The 21,312-nt window shown below is 40.2% G+C and overlaps 1 pseudogene; it reads left to right on the top strand.

Moving 5' to 3' along the window:
- Positions 1-2,472: 2,472 nt before the first annotated feature.
- LOC102832126 overlaps positions 2,473-21,312 on the top strand; it is a 37,722-nt pseudogene continuing 18,882 nt past the window's right edge.

The raw sequence follows: 21,312 nt of genomic DNA, 5'->3' as shown, positions 1-21,312 counted from the left end.
ACCTTTACCCAACAATTCCAAGAGCCAGAAAAAGAACAGCAAAAAAAGCCTACACACAGAAAAATAAAATCAACAAGACTAGAAGTTGGTCTTTGAAAGGATTAATTAAATTGACAAACCAGTAGCAAATTTAACAAAGGAAAAGAAGATACAAATAACACAAATAAGAAATGAAATGGGTGACATCATAATAAAACCAAATGAAATGAAAAGAAAACAATAGTATGAAGAAATGAATGCTAAAAAATTTGAAAACCTAGAAGAAATGGACAAATACATAGAAATATACTACTTACCTAAACAGACACAAACTGACGTAGAAAATTTGAACGGACCCTTAACAAAAGGAGAAACTGAACAGGCCATTTAAAAATATTCCAACAACAACAAGAAAACAAAACCAAGACAGTTTCACTGGAAAATTCTACAAACACTCAGAGAAGAATGTTTCTATTCAAACCATTACAGGATATAAAAAAGGATGGGATATTCCCGAATATAACCCTGATAGCAAACATAACCCTGATATCAATGTCAGGCAAAAATACCACTATAAAAGAAAAATACAAATCAATATCCCTCATGAACACAGTAGCAAGAATCTCAATAAAATCCTAGCAAACAGAATCCAACATCATATTAAAAAAATAATACATCATGACCAAGTGGGATTCATACCAGGTATGCAAGTCCTGGTGTGGCGCTGTAGGATAAGCACTGGACCATAAGACTTGTTTGAATTTCAAGGTCTGTGGTTCAAACTCACCAGCTGCTCCCTCAGAAACCCTGTATAGGGTCGCTATGAGTCAGAATCGACTTGACAGCACTTAACAACAACAATGCAAGGATGATTTCATATTAGAAAAATGATCAACATAATCTACCATATAAATAGAGGGAAAGAACCACATGATTATATGAATTCATGCAGAAGAGGCTTTTGACAAAAGCTAACACTCATTCCTGATGAAAACTCTCATCAAAATAGGAATAAAAGGGAAATTCCTCAATATAATTAAAGGCATATATACAAAACCAATGTCCAATATTGTTCTCAATGGAGAGATACTAAAAGCATTTCCCTTGTGAATGGGAACAAAACAAGGATGCCCTTTATCACCATTCCTATTCAATATTGTATTGAAAGTCCTAGCAAAAACAGTAAGATAAAAAAAGGGAAATAAAAGGCATCCAAATTGGCAAAGAGGTAAAACTATCTCTGTTCGTAGATGATTTGATCGTATACACAGAAAATCCTAGAGACTCAACAAGAAAGCTACTGGCACTAACAGAAGGATTCAGCAAAACAGCAGATACAAGAGCAACATAAAAAAATCAGTGAGATTAAAAAAATAATAATAAATCAGTCAGATGACACTAACAATCAGAACTCTGAAAAAGAGATCAGGAAAACAATACCATTCACAATAGCCCAACAGATGAAATACTTAAGAATACACCTAACTAGAGATACAAAAGAATTATATAAAGAAAACTACAAAACATTACTACAAGAAACCAAAAGAGACCCACATAAATGGAAGAACGTACCAAGATAGAGGATAAGAAAACTTAACGTTGTAAAAATGTAAAAATGTAATGGAGTCCTGGTGTGACACTGTGGGCTAATGCATCAGACTGCAAAGTCGTTTGAACTGCAAGGTCGGTGGTTCAAGCTCACCAGCTGCTCCTCGGAAACCCTATACAGGGTTGCTATGGGTCGGAATTGACTCGACGGCATTTAACAACAAGAACCCAAAGTGATATACAATGAGTTATCATCTCACCCCAGCATTAACAATGAAGTTCAAAACAAAAACCAACCAACAACAAATTCTGGTGAGGCTGTAGAGAAATGGGAACTCTCATACACTGTTGTGGCACCCCAGCATAAACACTTGACCTCAAGGTTAGTTTGAACTGCAAGTTCGGTGATTCAAACTCACAAGCCACTCCTCGGAAACCCTATACAGGGTCGCTATGAGTTGTAACTGACTCGATGGCACACAACAACAACACCCACTGTTTGTGGGACTGTAAAATGGTACAACCACTATGGATAATGGTATGGCAGGTACTTAAAAGGTTAGAAATATGATCCAGCAACCCCTCTATATGGTATACACAAGGGAAAGTAAAAAGGCATTACTACAAAATCATAGAAACCTTTATTAAACAATAGTATCAAAATGTGAAGCTACTGTTTCTTGGAATCTGGTGTGGCACTATAGGATACGCATTGAACTGCAAGGGCAGTGGTTCAAACTCACCAGCTGCTCCTCAGAAATCCTATACCGGGTTGCTATGAATTGGAACCAACTCAACAGCACTTAACAACAAACACTTCAGAAGGCAGTGTTTCTCTTTCTCTAACCCTTCCCTGAAGAATTGTGCACTCTTCACTCTTTTTTTTTATGGGGGTGGGGGGAGGTATTATATTTATTCATAAGGATAGACAGGGATTTCCGGGAAATGGTCCCTACAGGAGAGGCCATGGCTAATTGGATGCATACACAGCGTTTCTTCAATATGGATTGCACCACAAAGGCCTCTGGTAGGAAAAGACAAACTTATTATAGGATGTTGCACATGGGTGGTTTTTCAGTATTCCCAGGGGCTGGTATTCCTCCTCTGCCCTCAAGGAAAAGGTCATCCTTCAAGGTGAATAAAACCAGTGAAATGATGCAATGAAGTAAAATACAGATCTTATGAGTGGTCCCTTTATAGCAAACAGACTATAAAATGGACAAAGTCTTGGGTTTAATGCTGTCATCCTCCTAGAGGACCCCTAGGCTCCCTGTCTCAGGGAGACTTGGAGAGGTCAAATAGCAGATGTTGGGATTGGACCACATGAGGGCTCAGGGTTTCCTCGGGATTGGGGGTGCTATGGAGCTACAGTTCTTTGAAATCATCCATCATAGAGACTCCACTCAATGAACATTTACTGAGTACTTTCTGTTTATAGTCTAGGCACTGGGCCAGGTACTGGGGGTACAGTAGAAAATCAAACAGATCTCCTGTCCTTGAGACAAAGTCTTTGTTTTCCTAGTACTCTTTCCAAGTGGCCTCCTAGCATCCTTGCCTTAGGTAAATCCCTTAGTGGTAACTGGTTGTACACCAAGAGCCTAAGAAACTGTCTATAAGTTTTTCTATCTGCAATAGTTCCCTCCCTTCTTCACTTCTTAGTTGCCATTGAGTCAACAGAATCCAGCAGCACATCAAAAAAATAATAAATCATGACCAAGTGGGTTTCATAAAAGGGATGCAGGATGGTTCAACATTAGAAAAAACAATCAACGTAATCCACCATATAAAATAAGAAAAAAGAAGAGAACCACATGATCATATTGATTGATGCAGAAAAGGCATTTGACAAAATCTAACATCCATTCCTGATAAAAACACTCAACAAAGTAGGAACTGAAGGGAAATTCCTCAACATAATCAAAATTCCTCAACATATTCAACAAAACCAACAGCCTACATCACTCTCAATGGAGAGAAACTGAAAGCCTTCCCTCTGCAAACAGGAACCAGACAAGGATGCCCTTTGTCACCACTCCTTTTCAATAGTTTTGGAAGTATTAGCCAGGGCTATACAGCACAAAAGGGAAATTAAAGGCATCAAAATTGGCAAAAAGGAAATAAAAATCTCTCTGTTTGCAGACGATATGATCCTATACATAGGAAACCCCAAAGACTCAGTAAAAAAGCTACTAGACATCATTGGAAAATTCAGCAAAGTGGCAGGGTACAAAATCAACATACAAAAGTCAGTTGGATTCCTCTATAGTAACAATGACAGGGCTGAAAAAGACATTAGGAAAGAAATACCATTTACAATAGCTGCCCAAAGGATGAAATATTTAGGAATAAATGTAACCAGAGAAAGAAAGGACCTATACAAAGAGAATTACAAAACAATACTATAAGAAACAAAAAGAGACTTACAAAAGTGGAAGAACATACCATGTTCCTGGATAGGAAGACTCAATATTGTGAAAATGTCAATACTACCCAAAGCTAAGAAGCTCTGGTAGCGTAGTGGTTACGAGTCGGGCTGCTAACCTCAAGGTCGGCGGTTTGAAACTACCAGCTGTTCCACGGGAGAAAGATAAGGCTTTATGCTCCCGTAAAGATTTGCAGCCTCAGAAACCCTGTGCAGGGTCACTATGAGTCGGAACCAACTCCACAGTACTTAGCAACAACAACAACCCAAAGCTATTTACACATATAATGCAATCCCAGTCCAGATTCAAGCGACATTCTTCAAAGAGATGCAAAAGACAAGTACAAGCTTTATATGGACAGGAAGGAGACCCAGGATAAGCAAAACAATGCTCACGAAGAAGAAAAAGGTTGGAAGCCAATTTCAAAATCTACTACACGACTATATTGGTCAAAACAGCCTGGTACTTATACAATGAAAGATACATTGATCAATGGAACAGAATCGACAATCCAGAAATTAACCCATCCACATATTGCCAACTGAATTTCAACAAAGTGCCTAGGTATATTGCATGGGGAGGAGATAGTCTCTTTAACAGATAGTGCTGGCAGAACTGGAAAGCGATACGCAGAAGATTGAAACAAGACCTTTCTTTACCTCACACCCTATACAAACACCAACTCAGCATGGATTAAAGATCTAAATGTGAATCCCAAAATTATGAAAGTAATCAATGAAAAAATAGGGACAAATGTGAGGGCTCTAATACAGGGAATACACAGACATTTTGAAAAGTACACATTTTGAAAAGTACACAAACAAAAGCAGACAAAATAGATGAGTGGGACATACTAAAAATTAAAAACTTATGAGCATCAAAAGACTTCACCAATACAATACCCTTTTGACCTAGCCTCAATGGCTCGATAATCAGAACTTGACTAGAGGAAGATTGAAAAAAAAAAATTTTTTTTTTTTTTTTATAAAGGAAACAAGGGTAAATTGCTTCAATTTAGTGAACCTGACCTATACTCAGAGCGGTAATTACTCTAAATACCAGGACAGAGGGAAAGAGTCTTCACATCAAGTATCAATGCTATCCCATCTGTACACAGGGTAGATAGGGACGGACAACTTAGACACTGGCGACCTAAAATGAGGGGGCAATAAAGGCATGAAGTGACTGGCTTACAAGGTTTCAAGAGGGAGTTTAGTTTAAGAGTATGGGTGGAACGAGAGTCTCCACTGAATAGCTGTCATCTTGTCTAGATGGGTCTGGTAAAAAGAGATGGGGTTTAGAGTCATAAGATTCAATAGTGAATAATTGTTATGACTAATTGCGACTGTCACAATTGTAAAGGTAGAAGTTTTGTAATAAAAAACAGGGGAGTGGTTAATCTTAACAGTCCAGAAACAAAGCACCCTAGGATCAAGAGAGAAACGCACAAGCAGAATGCGGGACCTTATCCAGAGAGGCAGCAGCGCCAGAGATGGAGGCAGAGATGGGGGCATTGAAAGGGGGAGTGGCTGAGGACTCTAGATTCATGGGAAGAGAGGGACTAAGAGGCAGACTTGCAGAATGTGCCCTTTGGAGATGTAAATTATTATATATGCCTGAGTGGGGTTTTTTGTTTGTTTTTAAAAAGCTAAAGTGGATAGAGAGAAATACTGTTAACTGATGGTACATGGAGGGGATTATAATCATTGTAATGAAACAAGGTGTATGATTTGTTGAATGTAAAACTGATGATCTGCCCTGTACACTTTCACTCAATCTACAATAAAAATCTTTTTTAAAAAAAACACCAAAACACAACTCTCGAAGAGTCCAGTACCAGATAGCTTCACTGGTAAATTCTACAGAACATTTAATGAACAATTAACAGTAATACTTTTGAAACATGATCATAAATATAGAAAATTACAAGAAAAGAATCCAAAGGAGTACTATTAGAGCATAAAAGGTAGTGAGGTGTGGAACCACCTTGTAAAAAGCAATTTAGCCTTTGCTCTCAGTTCTTTTGAGCTGGACCAATACTTAAGACCAAAGAGTAGGAAGAGATCAGACCAAGAGGGACTACCTGGGGGCCCAGTGGTAACTAAGCCCCAAGAGGCATGGTATAGTCCATCATGGCCACACAGATAAATATCAGGAAACAAAATGAGAAACAAACAAACAAAAAAAGACTTCACCAAAAGAGTAAAAAGGGAACCCACAAAATGGGAAAAAATATTTTGCAGCGACACATCAGACAAGGAACTCATTTATAAAATATATAGGAAACTACAACACCTCTACAAGAAAAGGACAAATAACCCATTTAAAAAATGGGCACAGGACACGAACCACACTTCACCGAGGAAGGGATCCGGGTAGTCAACAAACATATGAAGAAATGTTCACAATCACCAGCCACTGCTGTTGTTGTTGTTAAGTGCCGTTCAGTCAGTTCTGACCCATAGCAACCCTGTATAGGGTTTCCGAGGAGCTGCTGGTGAGCTTGAACCACCAACCTTGCAGTTCACTAGCCATTAGAGAGATTCAAATCAAAACAATGAGATATCATCTCACACCAGCAATAACAGCCAAGATCAAAAAAGTAGAGGACAATAAATGCTGGGCAGGATGCGAAGAGACTGGGACCTTCCAACATTGTTGGTGTGATTGCAAAATGGTCCAAGCACTCTGGAAAGCAATATGGAGCTTCCTCAGAAGGTTAGAAATAGAAACACCTTATGACCCAGCAATTCCTCTACTTGGCATTTACCTACCAGATACACGAGCCATAACATGAGTAGGTATATGCACACCAATGTTCATACCAGCATTATTTAGAATAGTAAAAAGATGGAGACAGCCTAAATGCCCATCAATTGAAGAATGGATAAACAAACTGTGGTACATACACACATTGGAATACTATGCTACCTTGAAGAACAACAAGGAAGCTGCAAGCCACCTCATAACACAGATGAACCTTGAGGACATTATGCTGAGTGAAATTAGTCAGTTACAAAAGGAGAAATACTGCATAGGACCATTATTGTGAAAGAGTAAGAAAAAGAACCCACACAAAAAGGGGGAAAATATTATATATATATATATATATTTGCTGATCACCAGGATGTATGGGATGAAAGGAGGGGAGGGATGGAGGGAAAGACAGAGAACAGGATAGCTTGGGGTGGGGGGCAATACACAAGAAGGGGAAGGGGAATGGAAGAACAAGGCTGATGGGAGAACAGTTAGGCAGGTTCGCATGGGCTAAGTGGGATAGAGGTAAATGATGATGTATGCACAACCTTGGAACAACAGGGCTCCAGGATACAGGGATTGAGGCATGGTTTGAAGGGGTAAAAGAGGGGAATAATGTTAAGATGCTTGGCTGTCTTTTGAATGTTGTTTTTCCTTGCCTACCACTGTAAAATAGACACTTGATGTGGAAAGAAAGGAATAGCCAGAATCATCATTACAGAAAGATTGTAAGTCCATCTTCAGCCTATAACTAATTGTAATACCTTAAAGGGGGCTAGAAGTTGCCCAGTGAAAGACGCTTCCTGTGGAGCCTTTACATTGCACAAGGCCATAGGTGGAATCCAGAACCCCATCCAGAACCGACTGAGGTAGGAAATTTCCACTGGAAAGGATGAGTAGACCAGCTTGGAGTGGCTAGAAGAACAGAAGATACTCTGTGAAAGAAAGACCGGCAGGAAAAATCTGCAACAATAATGGCTGTCTGATTGATTACTACAAGAACAACTAAACTGTTCACCCAGGAACCATCAAGACAAGTGGTCGGGATTCCTCAGAGCAAACCCCCTTCCAAGACTGAGACTCAAGGGATTCGAGTACATGAGCAGGCATGTGGTCTGGCTGGTGACCACGCTGGTCACCGATAAGGGGAAGAAAGGGGAAAAAACAGCATTGAAGCTGTGAGCTAAGCCCGACCACATTCACTAGACCCCTGTGAACCCGGGTGGAGACCTGGATGGCCAGCAGTATGGCAAGACCCACGGACAACTGAGCCCAGAGGCAGTGACATGGCCACAGAGAACTAGAGCGGAGAGTGAAGTGTCCAGCTGATATGAAGTGAGGGGAGATGCACAAGAACACCCATACTTGCAGACAGTACCCACTTGACCTGGCTTCGATAGCTGGATGATCAGAACTCGACTAGAAGAAGAAAGAAAAGGGGTGGAGGGGGGAGAGTAACCTGCTACAATTTGATGAACTTTACCTACATTTATGGAGTCCTGGGGAGGCCTAGTGTGGCACTGTGGGTTAATGCACCAGACTGCACAAGCCGTTTGAACTGCAAGGTCTGCAGTTCAAGCTCACCAGCTGCTTCTCAGAAACCCTATACAGGGTCGCTATGGGTCGGGATCAACTCAATGGCACTTAACAGCAACAACAACCAATAATTATGGATGTAGCAGCTCAAAAAAGGGAACAAATCTTTACAGCTAGGATCACTCCCACCTCCTCGGTACACAGGGTTGACAGGGATGGGTAACTTAGACATTGGCTACCCAAAATGGGGGTGCCTATAAAGGCAAGAGGAGTCCTGGTGTGACGCTGTGGGTTAATGCGCCAGTCTGCAAAGCCATCTGAACTTCAAGGTTGGCGGTTCAAGCTCACCAGTCGCTCCTTGGAAACCCTATACAGGGTCGCCTATGGGTCGGAACGGATTCGATGGGACTTAACAACAATAACATAAATGCAAGAAGTGACTGGCTTACAAGCTTTCAAGAGGGAGCCTAGTTCCTGATGGGGCGGGGGAAGGTAGAATCACCACTGAATGATTTCCAATCTGTTGGGACAGGGCTGGCGAAAGGAAATGGGGATAAGACTCTTGTGGCACAACAGTGAATAACTGCCATCAGGACTGACTGTGAGGGTAGGACACATAGAGGTAGATGTTTGATTTTGCAGCCCAGGAGTGGAGGTCACTAGGACCATCAAGTGAGAAGAACCAAGAGTGGGATCCTACTCCAAGAGGCAGTGACGCCAGGGATGGAGACAGAGACGATGATGTAGACAGATGGAGCGGCTGGGGACACTGGACCCAGGGAGGGAGAAGGGCTGTGTGCTGGCGGTTGGGGGGCGGGCCTGTGTGGTATACCCTTTGGTTATTTGATGATGCATGGAGGGGACTGTAATCATTGCAATGAATGTAAAGCTGATGTTCTCCCATGTAATAAAACTTAAAAATAAAACAATAAAAACTTAAAAAAAAAAAAAAAGAGAGAACTTGAAGACTACATCACACTAACCCCTCATCCATTGCTGGTGGGAAAGTAAAATTGTGCAGCCACTGTGGAAGAGTTTGGTGGTTTCTTAAAAAGCTGAAGCTAGAATTACCATATATTCTAAAATTCCCAATCCTAGGTATACACACAAAAGAAATATACGCAGGAGCACAAACAAAAACCTGTACACCAATGTTCATTGCATCATTTTTCACAATAGCCAAAATGTGGAAACTGAAATGTTTAACAACAGATGGATAAATAAACAAGCTGTGGTATGTACATATGATGGGATACTACATAGCCATAAAGAGAAAGGAAGTTCCAATGCATGGATGAACCTTGAAAATGCTCTGCAAAGCAGAATAAATCCATCATGAAAGCACAAATACTTTAAGATCTCACTTATTTGAAAGAAGCTAACATAGAAAAAACAAAGATTCTTAGTCATAAACAGGGGTGATAAGGAGAGGAACAGGGGAAGTTTTTATTGGGGGGGGAGTTGGGGTTATTAGCGGAAGTGGAATATATTTGGGGGTGAGATGGCAATGATGTAGTGGCTTGGCATGTGAAGTGTGGCTGATATCACTGAATTGTGGGTGCAGAGTTTGTTGTGTTGGTGAGTATTTTAGGAGTAAGTTTTCACCACAATAAATAAAGAGGAGGCAAAGTACACTGAATTGCCTGAAAGTAAAAATATGAAATTATCAACATTTGTGAGATGCACCTAAAGCAGTGTTGAGAAGAAAACCTACAGTAATACTTACATTAGAAAAGAAGGTATTTAAATCCATAATCTACGCTACTACCATCGCAAGAAACTAGAAAACAACAAGAAAAGAAACTCACAGCAAGCAGAAGTAAAAAGAAATGAAAGCAGAATCAATGAAATTGAAAACAGAAAACCAATAGAGAAATCAAACCAAAAGTTGGTCCTTTGAAAATATCAATAAATTGGTAAACCTCTAGCAAGACTGACAAAAAAGTCCCACAAAAACATATAGATATCAGAATGAAATGGAATATAACTACAGATTCTGCAGCCATTAATAGAAAGTGATTACTACAAACAACTTTATGCACATAAATGCAACAATTTAGATAAAATAGTCCAGTTTCTCAAAAAATGCAAAATACCACAACTCACCCTCTGTTAAACAGATTAATGGGAATCGGCCTATAATTATTCCAATTAAGAAATTGGAAATTGAAGCCATAATCAAAAAACTTCCAAAAGGAAATTTCCAGGACCAGATGGTTTGACTGGAACATTCTACTAAACATTAAAGACTAATTAGCACCAATTGTATACTATCTTTTCGAGAGAATGGAAGAGATGGAAACACCCTCCCCAGTTCAGTGTTTGAAATATTACTATAATACCCAAAGCAGGCAAAAACAATACAGAGAAGAAAATTATAGACCATTATCTCTCATGAACTTTGATGCACTAGTCTTCAAAAAGGTACTCGCTAATCACACCCAGTAATATCAAGAATTATATACCATAACCAGTAATGCAAGACTGGTTCAATATCAATTAGTGTAACCCATCATATTAAGAGGCTAAAGAAAAAAATCATATCAGATAAATTCATAGAGAAAAAAAATGGCGAAAGTCAACACCCATTCATAATAAAAATGCACAGCAATTAAGGAATGGAGGGGAGCTTCCTAAATTTAATAGCAAACATCTGCAAAAAAAAAAACCACAAATAAAAAAACCTTATAATTAACATCAGACTTAATAAGGCGAGGCTGAAGTTTTTTCCTCTAACAGCAAAATAATACAAGCACGCCTGCTCTCAGGTCAAGAAAAGGCATAGAGATGGGAAAGGAAGAAACAAAGCTGCCTCTATTTGCAGATGACATGACTGTTGGCACAGAAAACCCAAGGAATCCTTTTTTTTAAAAGTTATAGAATAAGTGAGCTCAGCAAGATCGCAGGATACAAACTCAACACACAAAACGCAATCATTTTCCCATATTTATTTATATGGGCAAGCAAACATGTGGAAACTCAAATTTAAAGGAAAGTATCATTTACATCCACTCTAAAAAATTAAAAATGTATGCATAAACGTCACATGACATGTACAGAACTTGGATGCTGAAAATTACAAAGTGTTGTGAAAGAAGTCTAAGAAAATATAAATAAATGGAGAGACATGCTATGTTTATGGACTGGAAGGCATAACATAGCAAAGGCATTAAACCTTCCCAAATGGATTTAACACAAATTCTATCAGAATCCCAATAAGATGTTTGGTTAAAACAAGATTATGCTAAACTTTTATGTGGAAAGGTAAAGGAGCCAGAAGAGCTAAACTTTGTTTGAAAAATAATAAAATGGGAGGAATCACTCATCTAATTTCAAGACTTATTACAAAGCGACAGCAATTAAGACAGGTTGGTGTTGGCACAATAGAAGAGAACAGAGAATCCAGAAGAAAACCCACACTGATTTTTTAATAAGGTGCAAAACAATTCAGTGGAAGAAGAATAATGTTTTCAACAAATGGTGCTTGAGCAACTGGATGTCCATGGGCAGATTAATGAACTCAAAATGAACCACGGACAGTTGCAAAGAGAATGGACAAATCACCATCACAGTGAAGAATGAATGTTTCCTCTCAGAAACAGAAAAAGCAGACAAAAAGATAAAAGTGCAAATTTTATACGGTATAATTAATCAAGTAATTAAATATTATTTTCCATTTACACACAGAATACTTATGAAAATTCACCAAAGACTAGGCCCTAAGTCTTCTATTTCAAGAAATGGGCTTCACGCAGACATTTTTCTGACCACAGCAAACTAAGGTTAGAAATCCATTAAAAATATAAACTTTTGGAAATTGGAAACGCACTTATAAATAACTTATGGGTAAAAGAAAAATTAACTCTTAGAAAACACTGAGAACATAATGCACGAAACCTTGTGAGTCCCAGAGCGAACTTTAGGACCTTAACGTTTAAATTAGAAAAGAGGAAAGCCTGAAAATAAAACGAATTGTCCAACTAAAGTTACAAAGACGATTCCATCACTGACCACACAGAATACCCCAACATTCACCCACCCCTGCCCCCCATCACCTCAACATCCCTCCGGCACTCGGCCCAAGAAATCCTCCTGACAATAACTATTAAACCGCTACTGGGAGCCGCAGCCGCTTCCGGTCACCACCCCTAGAACCGCCCCTTCACCGGCTTTGGGGATTTGCTCGGGAGCGAGAAGTAGGAGGTTATTGGCTATGCGCACGCGCAAAATCACCTTCGAAGCAGCTGTCCGCCAAGTCTGAAAGCAGCAATTAGAGAAGGTGCTTTGAGCCGCGTTGGCCGATGGAAAACATGGCCGCGCCCATGTAGCGCTTTTCCATGGGGTACGCCATGTTGGAGGAGTGTCTATTCCGTACTGATAGTGAGGAGGCTCTAAAGTCTTGGAGCCAAGGAATGGAGCTGTACCACAGGTGGCAGGGAGTAGGACTGGGGACGCTTCTCTGGAGGAGCTTGCAGGAAGATAAGTCTTTGGATCTGGTCTCTATGAACCTGGTTAAAGAAGATTAGGTGCCTCTTGGAACAAAGGCGTAGGCGCCGGAGGCGATTATTTCCAAGCAGAGGCCTCTGGATGAGAAAAGGAGAGAAATTAGGCTTGTTTACAGGTCTCTCCTGGAACATACCATAAGGGAAGGGGAGGATCAGAGTTGTGCAAGCACAAAAGGAAAGAAGTCAGTGTTAAAATCGCCCCAGCTGTGTTTGAGGGTGAGGTTTGAATGCTCCCATAATCTACATTATCTTCCACCCCACCTACTCCAACTGAACTGAAAGCATGTACCAATAATAATTTTTAATGTGTTCTCAGTCTAATGCAATATGTCAATAAAAATATCTTTAGGGAACTTTCTTTTTGTTTCTTCATAAAATAAAGTCTAAGTAATGATGATATCCTTTGCAAGCATAGTTTTATGAAAGACTCGCTGTTCTTCAACCAGTTTGCTGTCCCTGGTCACCTCAAATGGAGTCCTGATGGGTTAATTCACCTCAAATAGAGTCCTGTGGGTTAATTCGGTGGACTGCAAAGTGGGTTTGAACCACAAGGCCGGCGGTTCAAGCTCACCATATGCTCCTCAGAAGCACTATACAGGAGTCCTATGTGTCAGAACCAACTCGTCGACATATAACAACAATCACCTCAAATATGGAAATTCTGGAAACTCCATTGCCCTTCTGGGAGATGCCACTGGGGCAAAGAGGGAAGAAATCATGCTGCCCTTCAACTAAGAATGCCTATCAATCCTTCAAAACCAAATCCATACATCTCTTCCTCCAAGAAGACCTGCTGACAGAGGAAGAAGACTCTGTGCCTGCTGAAAGGGCTTTCTACATGGGAAGAAAGCATTTTGAAGGAACTTGGCATAGACTCAGGTGTGAACTTGCCTACATGCTCTCAGTCAACTCACATCCTTGCAGGGCTTCATTTAACAATTTAGGATGCGACTATTGCAAGGGATACTAAAGAGATGGGGAATTTAAACGGTATATATACTGGGTTGAATACAGTCCCTTGAAATTCATGTACTCCAAAAAACCTATGAAGGTTACATTACTGGGGAAAGGGTCTTTGCAGATGTAATCAAATTAAGATGAGGTCATACTGCATGTTCCATAGACTCCCATTGACCTTGAGATGAGAGAGAGAAGGGGAAGGGCTGGTTGGTCCAGAGTGTAGTGAGACTTGGAGATTCCTGAGTCCATGGACAAGGGCCTAGCCATGGAGGGCTAGAGCTGAGAGTGAAGCCTCCTGCTGATAGGAAGTGAAGGGAGATGCACAAGAATGCCCAAACTTGCAGATAGTACCCATTTGATCTAGCTTCTATGGCTTGATAATCAGAACTTGACTAAAGGAAAATAAAGAAATTTAATAAAGGAAGCAAGTGCAAAATGTTACAATTTGATGAACTTGACATATGCTTATGGATGTTTGTTGTTGTTGTGAAGTGCCGTTGAGTCAGTTCCGACCCTAGCGACCCTGTATAGGGTTCCCGAGGAGCAGCTGGTGAGCTTGAACCACCAACCTTGCAGTTCAAACGGCTTTGCAGTCTGGCGCATTAACCCATAGCACCACACCAGATCTCCACTTATGGATGTAGTAGCTCAAAATATCAACTGAGATGGAAGGAGTCTTCACATCAAGGATCAAACCTATCCCCTCTATACACAGGGTAGATAGGGACAGGCAATTTAGTCATTGGCTACATAAAACGGGGGGGTTGGGGTGGGGGAGCTATAAAGGTACAAAGTGGCTGGCTTACAACTTTTTGAGAAGGGAGTTTAGTTTCAGAGTGTGCAGGGGAAGGTAGAATCCCCACTGAACAGTTTTCTTCTAGTCTAGATGGGTCTGGTAAAAGGAGATGGGGATGGGGTTCGTTGATTAGTGGGTAGTTGTTATCATACCTAATTGTTGTTATCATACCTAATTTACCAGATGTAGAGGCTGTGTAACAAAAAGAGGGGAGTAGTTAATCTTGCATTCCAGGAACAGAGGACCCTAGGACCATCAAGAGAGAAGAGCATGAACGGAACCTGGGACCCTAACTAGAAGAGAAGCGTTGGCACCAGAGATGGAGGCAGAGGTGATGGCATGGAGAGTTTGAGCCAATGAGGACTCTAGACTCATGGAAAGATAAAGGCTGTGTGCTGGCATACAGGAGACTGGCTTCCAAAATATGTCCTATGGTTGTTTAAACGACTATATATCCCTGTATGTTTATCTGTTTGTTTAAATATATATACATGCACTAGAGGGTAGACACGCATTGACATAGGTGACAGGGCAGGCAATATAAAACCAGAAGGAGGTTGGCAGAGGAAAGATGGGGGTGGCAGGAGACACAGGGAGGAACACAGTGGTTGGAGTGAATAAAGATAAATGCTGTTAACTGTTGGTGCATGGAGGGAATTGCAACTATACAGTGAAGCAAAGTATGTGATTTGTTGAATATGAAACTGATGATCGGCTCTGTAAACCTTCACTAAATTCACAATAAAATGATAAATGATGAAAGAAAAAGAAAAAAGATGAGACCATACTGGATTCTGGTTGTCCCTAAATTGAATATGATTGGTGTTGTTATAAGAAGAGGGAAATTGAGCACAAAAGACAAAGGGGAGAAGGCTATGTGAAGACAGAGAGCATTGCCAGCAATCACCAAAAGCTAAAAGAAGTAAGGAAAGATTCTTCCCTAGAGCTTTCAGAGGGAACATGATCCTGCCAACTTGATTTCAGACATCTAGCCTCCAGAACTGTGATGAGAATGTTGTTTATTGGTCCAGTGGTGAGGATTTTTGTTTTCTTTACATTGAGATGTAATCCATACCAAAGGATTTTTTTTTTTTTTAATCTTCATCAGTATTTTAAGTCCTCTTCACTTTCAGCAAGCAAGGTTGTATCATCTGCATATAAGGAGTCTGAAAATAACCATGGTTGAGGTCAGGCACATCTTAATACCCAAGAAGACATCTTTGTTTGTTTGCTTGTTTGTTTGTTTTTAACACTTTAAAGAAATTGTTTGCAACATATTTGCCCAGTGCAACACATCATTTGATTTCTTGACTGCTGCTTCCAGGGGCATTGACTGCAAATCTAAGTAAAATGAAATCCTTGAGAGCTTCATTAGTTTTTCAGTTTATTGTGATGCTATTTATTAACCCATTTTGAGGGGTCTTGTTTTCTTCATGTTGAGATACAACCCATGTTGAAGACTGTAATCTTCCATCTTCATCAGTAAGTGCTTCAAGTCCTCTACACTTTCAGCAAGCAAAATATGTCCTCTGCATATCAAAGGTTGTTAACGAATCTTTCTCAAATCCTGATGCTGTGTTCTTCTTCATAAATCCACCTTCTTGGATTACTTGCTCAGCATACAGATTAAATGAGTACGGTGAAATGATACAACTGTGATGCACACATGCCTCTTGTTCTATATACAGGTTTTACATTAGCACAATTAAGTGTTCTGGAATTTCTGTTCTTTGCAATGTTATCCAAAATTTGTTATAACATAAATTCCTTTCATTGTTAATAAAACACATGTAAGCCTCTTTCTGGTGTTCTCTGCTTTCAGTCAGGATTCATCTGATATCAGAAATGACATCACTCACGTCAAGTTTTCTTCTGAATTTAGCTTGAATTTCTGGCAGTTCCCTGTCAATGCACATATGTGAGCAACTGGTTTTTAATTATCTTAAGCAAAATTTTACTTGTGTGTGATATTTCTGCATTCTGTTGGGTCACCTTATTTGGAATGGGAACAAATATGGATCTCTTCTAGTCAAATGCCAACAGGGTCATGGTGGACAGGTTTCATTAAAGCTTCCAGACTAAGATGGACTAGGAAGAAGAAACTGAAAACCTACTTCTAGGGGGCGGAAACAAACAAACAAACAAACAAAAAGAAGGAAAGTCCAGTGAAAGCTTTATGGATAGTAGCAGAACATTGTCTGGTATAATTCTGGAAGACAACGGAAGACCTACCTCTTCAAAGTAGTTGTTGTTATTGTTATGTGCCGTCGAGTTGGTTCCGACCCATAGTGACCCTGTACAGGGTTTCCAAGGCTGTAAATCTTTACAGGAGCAGAAAGCCTCCTCTTTCTCCCACGGAGCAGCTGATAGTTTTGAACTGCTGACCTTGTGGTTCGCGGCCCGATTCGTAACCACTACGCTACCAGTAGAGATGATCTTAAAGACATAAATGGAGTAAACCATGAGGATCTTGAGTATATCTCACCTGAATTTAGAGACCATCTCAAGAATAGATATTATGAATTGGACACTAATGACTGAAGATCAGATGCGTTGTGGAATGACATCAAGGGCATCCTACATGAAGAAAGTAAAAGGTCATTAAAAAGACAAGAAAGAAAAGATCAAAATGGACATGAGAAGAGACTCTGAAACCGCTCTTGTACATAGGGTTGCTAAAGCAAATATAAGTGATGAAGTAAGAGAGATGAACAGAAGATTTCAAAAGGCAGCTTGAAAAGACAAAGGAAATGATTGTAGTGAAATGTGCAAACACTAGGAGTTTGAAAAACAAAAGGGAATAACATGCTCAGCATTTCTCAAGCTGAAAGAACTGAAGAAAAAGTCAAGCCTTGAGTTGCAGTATTGAAGGATTTTATTAGCAAAATGCTATTAATGTACTATTGCAGCCATTTTTAAATTATCTTTAGCAAAATGTTACTTGCATGTAATGTTAATGATATTTTATCCAATGATTTCCACAATCTGTTGGGTCACTTCTCTATGCAATGGGTACAGATATGGATCTCTTCCAATTAGTTGTCCAGGTAGCTGCAACAGTTTGTTGAAAATTTTGAATTTCTGTTCCATCTATTACCAGAGCGTTGTTCTTTTCCAATGCCATCAGTGCACCTTGGACTTCTTCCTTCAATGCTATTGGCTCTTGATCATATACTACCTTTTGAAATAGTTGAACATTTCTGGTACAGTGACTCTGTGTGTTCCTTCCATTTCTTTTGATGCTTCCTGCATCATTCAGTATTTGTCCATGTTTTTGCTGTTGTTAAATGCTGTCGAGTCAATTCCTACTCATAATGACCCTCTATAGGGTTTCTGAAGAGCAGCTGGTAGGTTTGAACAGTCGAACTTGCAGTCAAGTACTTTTCCTACAGCACCACATCAGGACTCCATTTTGCCCATTATTGTTGTTGTTGTTGTTAAGTGCCATCAAGTTGGTTCCTACTCATAGCGGCCCTGTATAGGGTTTTCGAGGAACAGCTGGTGAGCTTGAACAACAGTTGGTGATCTTGCAGTTCAAACTGACTTTGTAGTCCAGAGCATTATACCGCAGTGCCACTCCAGGACTCCATTTTGTCCATGTTGTTGTTGTGAAGTATTGTTGAGTCGGTTCCGACCCATAGCAACCCTGTATAGGGTTTCCGAGGAGCACCTGGTGAGCTTGAACCACCCACCTTGCAATTCAAACGCCTTTACAGTGGTTCATTAGCCCACACCAGGACTCCCATTTTGTCCATGTTGTTGTTGTTATGTGCCATGGAGTCAGTTCCGACTCATAGCAACCCTGTACAGGGTTTCCGAGGCTGTAAATCTTTATGGGAGCAGAAAGCCTCATCTTTCTGGTAGTTTCAAACTGCTGGTAGTTTCAAACTGCTGACCTTGCGGTTCACAGCCTGATTTGTAACCACTACGCTACCAGAGCTCCTTGTTGTTGTTGTTGTTAAGTGCCGTCGAGTCGGTTCCGACCCATAGCGACCCTGTACAGGGTTTCCGAGGGTGTAAATCTTTACGGGAGTAGAAAGCCTCATCTTTCTCCCGCGGAGCGGCTGGTAGTTTCGAACCGTTGACCTTAAGGTTCGCAGCCCGATTCGTAACCACTACGCTACCAGAGCTCCTTAGAACCCTTCAATATTACAAGTCGAGGCTGGAATTGTTTCTTCAGTTCTTTCAGCTTGAGTAATGCTGAGCGTGCTCTTCCCTTTTGGTTTTCTAACTCCAGGTCTTTGCACATTTCACTATAATATTTGACATTGTCTTCTCGAACTGCACTTTGAAATTTTCTGTTCAGCTGTTTTGACTCTTCATGTCTTCCATTTGCTTTAGCATCTCTATACTGGAGAGCAAGTTTCAGAATCTTGTCTGACATTCTTTTCCTTCTTTCTTGTCTTCTTAATGACCTTTTGTTTTCTTCTTGTATGATATTTTTTATGTCATCCTACAACTCTTCTGGTCTCTGGTCATTAGTATCTAATGCATCAAATCTGTTCTTGAAATCATCTCTAGATTCAGGTGGGATCTGTTTAAAGTCAAGGCTCCCTAGTTGTTGTTGTTATGTGCCATGGAGTCGGTTCTGACTCATAGCGACCCTGCACAGGGTTTCCGAGGTTGTAAATCTTTACGGGAACAGAAAGCCTCATCTTTCTCCCGCGGAACAGGTGGTAGTTTCGAACTGCTGACCTTAAGGTTCGCAGCCCAACTCGTAACCACTATGCTACCAGAGCTCCTTAAGGATCCCTAGTAGCACAGTAAAATACAAGTTGGGCTGCTAACTGCAAGGTCAACAGTTGAAATCTACCAGTGGCTCCTTGGGAAAAAAACATGAGACTTTCTGCTCCCTTAGATATATAGCCTTAGAAACCCTATTCAGGGTCGCTATGAGTTGGAACTGAGTGGCACATAACCACCACCACCATCACCATGTTCAAGGTCATATTTTGTTCTTGCAGACTTGTTTTAATTTTTGTCAGCTTCAGCCTGAATTTGTATATGAGCAATTGATCTGTTCCACAGTTTTCCTCTGTCCTTGTTTTGGCTGATGATACAAAGCTTTACCACCATCTCTTTCCACAGATGTAGTCAATTTGATTTCTGTGTATTCCATTTGGTGAGGTTCATGTGTATAGTTATCTTTGATGTTGTTTTAAAAAGGCATTTGCAATGATGAATTCACTGATCTTGCAAAATTCTTTCATGCAATCTCCAGCATCATTTCTCTCACCAATGCCATATTTTCCAACTAGTGATCCTTCCTCTTTGTTTCCATCCTTTGCATTCAAATCACCAGTAATTATCAATACATCTTGATTGTATGTTTGATCAATTTCAGGCTGAAGAAGTTGATAGAATTCTTCAATTTCATCCTCACTGGTTTTAGTGGTTGTTGAGCAAATTTGAATAATAGTGGCATTAACTGGTCTTTCTTGTTGTTGTTATGTGCCATGGAGTCGGTTCCGACTCACAGTGACCCTGTACAGAGTTTCTGAGGCTGCAAATCTTTACGGGAGCAGAAAGCCTCATCTTTCTCCTGCGGAACAGCTGGTAGTTTCGAACTGCTGACCTTGGGGTTCACAGCCCGATTCGTAACCACTACGCTATCAGAGCTCTTTTGGTCTTTCTTGTAGGCACATGGATATTACCCTATAATCGAGAGCATTATACTTCAATATAATATGTTGTTGAGTGTCGTGGAGTCGTTTCCGAGGCTGCAAATCTTTACCGGAGCAGAAAGCCTCATCTTTCTCCTGTGGAACCACTGGTAGTTTCAAACTGCTGACCTTGTGGTTCGCAGCCCAATTCATAACCACTACGCTACCAGAGCTCCATTCAATATAATATATATATATTAAGAGATTAAAGTTTACTAGTGATTACCAATGGAGGGAGTGAGGAGACAAGATGAAGCCACTGCTTAAGGGACACTTACGTTTCTGTTAATGGTGATGGAAATAATTTGAAAATGAATAGAGGTGATAGTTGTGCAACATGATAGATGTAATTAGTTTTCCTGAATTATACATGTAAAAAATGTTGAATTGGTAGCATTGAATTTTGCTGTTGTTAAGTGCCATTGAGTTGGTTCCAACACAGTGACTCTGTAAACGGTTTTTGAGGAACAGCTCGTGGGTTGAATTACTGACTTTGTGGTTAGCAGTCCAGTGCTTATCCTACAGCACCACACCAGGGCTCCATATTGAATTTGCTACAATAAAAATTAATGAAATGGCAAAGGCCATAGATAATACCTGGACCTGTGGGATTTACTTTACTTTACTTGTCATTAAGATGAAAGGATGTGAGAACCCACAAAAGCGAAGGCAGAGAGAAGGAATAGAAAATGCCAAAACCCTAAGGTGAGAAAGACACTAGTATGTTAATATTAACAGAAGACTAGAGTGTTTTGAGCAGAGAGAACAGGATGTCTACAAATGAATGCAAATAAGGTAAGCGGCAGCTAGATCTTGAGGTTGTTGTATTTAACGTTACCCTAATGCAAGTTTGGATTGTAGCCGTTTCTGTATTACCTTTAACAAAACTTTACTCACTTGAGATATCAAAGAGATTGTCCAATGATTTCCGCATTCTGTTGTGTTACCTCTCTTTGGAATGGGCACAAATATTGATCTCTTCCAATCAGTCGGCCAGATAGTTGTCTTCCAAATTTGTGCCACCTCACTTTCTTGAAAGATTTCAATTTTTATTCCATCAATTCCTGGTGCCTTGTTCTTTTCCATTTCTTTCAATGCACTTTGGACTTCCTCCCTGAGTATCATTAGCTCTTGTTCATATGGTT

This window comes from Chrysochloris asiatica, unplaced genomic scaffold, assembly GCF_000296735.1.
Source record: "Chrysochloris asiatica unplaced genomic scaffold, ChrAsi1.0 scaffold00062, whole genome shotgun sequence".
Taxonomy (NCBI): Eukaryota; Metazoa; Chordata; class Mammalia; order Afrosoricida; family Chrysochloridae; genus Chrysochloris; species Chrysochloris asiatica.
This window is presented reverse-complemented; position numbering and strand designations above follow the sequence as displayed.